This window comes from Apodemus sylvaticus, chromosome 3 (assembly GCF_947179515.1).
Source record: "Apodemus sylvaticus chromosome 3, mApoSyl1.1, whole genome shotgun sequence".
NCBI classification, from domain to species: domain Eukaryota; kingdom Metazoa; phylum Chordata; class Mammalia; order Rodentia; family Muridae; genus Apodemus; species Apodemus sylvaticus.
In genome coordinates, this window is record NC_067474.1 from 10312325 (window position 1) to 10316880 (window position 4556).

Genomic DNA, 4556 nt, shown 5'->3' on the forward strand with positions numbered 1-4556 from the left:
AAGAAGGGTATTAAAGTTTTCCACTTTTGATGTGGAAGTCTCAGTGTTTGTTTTAAGATTTAGTGATTTTTTTTTTTTTTATAAATGTGGGTGGCCTTGCTAGGGGTAAAATTGTTAAGAATTACAAGATCATCTTGTAGATTTATCCTTTGATGAGTATGTAGTATTCTTCCGCCATCTTGTTTAATTTTGATTTGATATCTATTTTGATAGATAATAGAATGCCTATACCAGTTTGCTTCTTAGCTTCATTTGCTGAGAAAATCTTTTTCCAAGTCTTTATCAGAGTACTGTGTATCTTTGACATTGAGGTGTGTTTTTTGTATATATTAGAAAGAGGGATCCTCTTTTTCATCCATTCTGTTAGTCTGTGCCTTATTGACATTGAGAGATGTAAACAATGAATTACTATTATTGTGGGTGGTGGTGGTGGTGGTGGTGGTAGTGGTGGTGTGTGTGTGTGTTTACCTTCTTCTGGTTTTGTTGCTATGAGGTTATTTCCTATGTTTTGTTTTCATGGGTTGGAGTTTTCTTTCTAGTACCTTCTATAGAGATGGATTTGTAGATAAATATTGCTTAAATTTGATTTATCATGAAAGATCTTGTATTTTTCCACCTATGGTGATTAACATTTTTTCTGGGTATAGTAGTCTGGACTAGCATCTGTCATCTTTTAGAGTCTACAGGGCATCTGTCCAGAGCCTTCTAACTTTTTGAGTTACCATTGGAAGCTGGGTGTAATGCTAATATTTCTACCTTTATATGTTCCTTGCTTTCCCTTGAAGTTTTTAATATTCTTTGTTTTGTATATTTGGTGTTTGATTATGTGTTTAGGAGTTGTGTATGCTTCTTGTACCTTTATAAATATCTCCTTCATATTAAAATTTTTTCATCTATGATTTTTGCTGAAAATATTTTCTGAGTCTTTGAGCTGAGATAATGATGATTCTCTTCCTTTCTAATCTTGTTGTTCTTCTTGTTGTTCCTGTTCTTGTTATTCTTGTTCTTGTTCTTCTGGTTGTTCTTCTTTTGTTCTTCTTGTTGTGGTGGTGGTTGTTGTCATCGTCCTCCTCCTTCTCCTTCTTCTCTTCTAATTATGCTTAATTTTGGTCTTTTTATAGTGTCCCAGATTTCCAGTATGCTTTGTGACAATAAATTTTTAGATTTAACATTTTCTTTGACTGATATATGTACTTTTTCTATAGTAGCTACAACTACCGAGAGTCTTCTATCTCTTACAATCTGTTATTGAAGCTTGCCTCTATAATTCCAGTTTGTTTACCTAGATTTTTCATTTCCAAAATTCCCTCTGTACTTTCTTTATTGCTTCTAATTATATTTTCAGATTTTGAATCTTTTTTTCCATTTTCTTCAACTGTTTATTTTTCATGCCTTCTTTAAGGGATTTATTTATTTTCTTCATTTTTTGTTTGCCTTTTCCTCACTTTCTTTAAGAGGTTTATTCACTTGCTCATTAGGATCTCTATTGTCATTATATAATTTGTTTTATGGTCTTGTGCTTCAGCTGTGTTGGAATATGCAGGGCTCGCTCTAATAGGATAGCTGGGTTCTGATGTAGACATATTGCTCTAGTGGTTGTTCTTATGCTGGCATCTAGGCATCTGTGTTTGGTGTTATTATAGGTCTAGGCACTAATTTCTGAGTTTGTCCTTGTTAGATTGGTGTTCCCCCAACAGACCCTTCTCTCCCTGCCCCCTAGTTTCTGTTTCCTCTCTGACCTTCCGGTCTTTGTAGACTGTGGTTGAACAAGGGTTCTCCTCCCAATATTTGGATTGGACCTCAGTTAAGCAGGGGATCTTTGCCTCACTTGAGTACTGGGACATGGTGAACAGGAAGGGCAGGAATACTGAGGATAATGGAGAGGTGCCAAAAGAGTGGAGGCAGCCTGAGGGCAGGTGGGCTACCTGTTCTCTGGCTCTCAGAGACAAAATTTCAGCTGATGAATCAAGGGTCCCCAAATTGTTTGTGTCCCAATTCCTCCCAAGTCTTGGAGGCACACATTATCTTTACTGTTGTCCATTTGCCTTTTAACCCCACTGTGCTCACTTTTGCCCAGACTGCTACAGTTATCTCTGCTCCATCCATTTTTCATTGTTGAAAAGCTTGTTGAAGTCTCTTATTTATTATTGAATTCTACTCAGTTCTGTGGCTGTTGTGTTCAAATCATTAAAAAAAAATTTCTTAGCTTTACTGATTTTTAAGTGTGCTAGTGTTTTGCTTGTGTGTATATATGTACATGTCTTACATACGTGAGTGGTGCCTGAGGATGTTCCCATGAAGGTCTGAAGAATAAGGTAAGATTTCTTGGAACCGGAGTTATGGATAGCTATTAAACACTATATGGATGCTGGAAATTAAATCCAGGTCTTTTAGAAGAGCAGCCAGTGTTCTGAACCACTGAACCATCTCCCTCTTGCCTCTCTAGGCATTTTAAAAATGACATGAAATTGCTCAAAGTAATCATATCATCAGTGCTCATCAGAAATGCAATTCTCTTCATTCTTTATAATTTAGCTTCTATTGTTACCACTCCAGAGAAATTATCTTCCTCAAGATTATACAAAATTCCTCTTGCTAAATACATAGGCAATGGCCTTGACTCCATCCTTGGGTGTTTAAAAGGGAACCATTTAATCAGCCAATCTTCTTTGAAACTCTTTTCTAAGGTTGGCTGACAACACATTCCTTTATTCTTTCTCTCACTTCATTTGATCACTGGTTATCTTTGTTAAACATTTCTCTTGATTATCTCCTAAATGTTCAAATTCAAGAACTTGTACTTGAAGTCCTATCATGTATTTTCTTATATTCTCTCCTACAGAATTATTTTGTAAATCCTTTGCTCCCAGGACTGTCTATTATCTAATGACACTCTGTCATCTCAGGCCTCTCTCATGGGTTACAGCTCTTTTAAAGATGCAATACCCACACAATTACTAACTATTGTGTGCATACTATATATTACATACTGCCTTAAGGTTTTAGTTCTTGTAGTTAATGCTAGAAATATGGTGATTTTGAAGGCAATAATATGAACCTTATGTTGGGGCTGGAGCTATGGCTTAACAATACAGAGAAAGTAAAGTAAAAGTTTTTACTGTTCTTGAAGAGAACCTGGGTTCAGTTGCCAACACTCACATAAACATTTGAAACTCTAGTTCATAAACATTTGAAACTCTAGTTCCTGGGGATCCAATGCCCTCTTCTCAACTTAGTATGCATATGCATAACTATTTTTTAAGAAGTCTTCTTTACTATTCTTAATGTCTTTAACCATAACTCTCATCCATTTGTGTTACTGCCATAGTTTTCTGCTATGACAGTAGATTCTTCTTTTTTTTTTTTTTCAAACTGTACCAGAACAGAATGGCACCTCAGCAGCTTCTGAGGTTGGTACATTGCTATAACCACAATTGCTCTAGCAATGCCCTACATTATTTAATTCACCTTAGAATGGTCTTTAAAACTCTAATTTATATTATACTCCATCTTGTCATGCTTTGTAGTTGCTTAGAATGAAACTCCAGACCCATGATTTGACCTGGAATCTGAGTCTCAGCCTGATTTAGAACTCTCTGGTACAACTCTTCTGTCATCACATATGTTACTGAGACAAGCCAACTCCTTTTTATACTGATTTTTATTTCACTGACAAGTGAATTTAAACTTGCTCCCATTTCTCAGTCACTTGGGCCTCTTTTCACCTTTTAAAAAGCTCTCTTAACCCTGATCACAAATACTAATAAACTCACAAATTTTCTTTTCTTTGAAGAAAGAGAAATTTCTCTGTTCCCTGTTAGTCTTTTCCAGTATCTAGAGGTGTCTTAGACCATGATGGAACAGGGTTGTTCTAGCCTCCTTTCTGTTAGTGTGAAACAGCAATATGACCTAAAACAACTTAGGGAAAGAAAAGGTTGATTTGGCTCATGCTTCCAGATCCCAGTTCACCATTGTAGAAGGCAAGGGAGGAACTTGAAGGAGAAAGCACAGAGCAATGTTCACTTGCTGGCTTGCTATGATTACTGCCTCATGTTCAGCTACTTTTCTTACAAAGGCCAGTGTGGAACCATGAAAGGTAGCATGGTCCCAGGTTGAGCAAAGGCTAGAAGCCCTGGCTACCCTAAAGGGACAGTAGGAGCTTTACCTGCTCCTGGGCACCAGGACTCTGTCACTAGTCACAGTCCCCCATAGATTTGTGGCAATCAATTATATAAGGGCAACATCCCAAGCCCCTCCACATGTAGAGGAAATGACCTGTGGTCACATTGACTCAAGATGGAGATCTCCATTTGAATGAGGTTCATAGAGGCCTAGAGGGCCTTCCTAAGCATTCCTCCCTGCAAAAGGTACTTAATCTCAGGTCAACCATGGGAAGTGGGGTATGATTTTCCACATCCTCTTTTCATTGGGAAGCCATGGAGAAAGCCTTTGGCTATAGAGCCACTGTCTAGTCTCCCATAGAAGGCCTCTCTGTGTTCCAACAGTCAGGCTTAAGCCTGCCACCGTCAAGCCAAGCATCCCCCACGCTCACAGGA

At 37.7% G+C, this 4556-nt stretch overlaps 1 non-coding gene across 1 annotated transcript; it reads right to left on the minus strand.

Moving 5' to 3' along the window:
- Window positions 1-3370: 3370 nt before the first annotated feature.
- LOC127681878 (small nucleolar RNA SNORA66) lies at window positions 3371-3451 on the minus strand. Its single transcript, XR_007977224.1, has one exon. It is a non-coding gene; the product is annotated as a small nucleolar RNA SNORA66 (small nucleolar RNA).
- Window positions 3452-4556: the final 1105 nt, after the last annotated feature.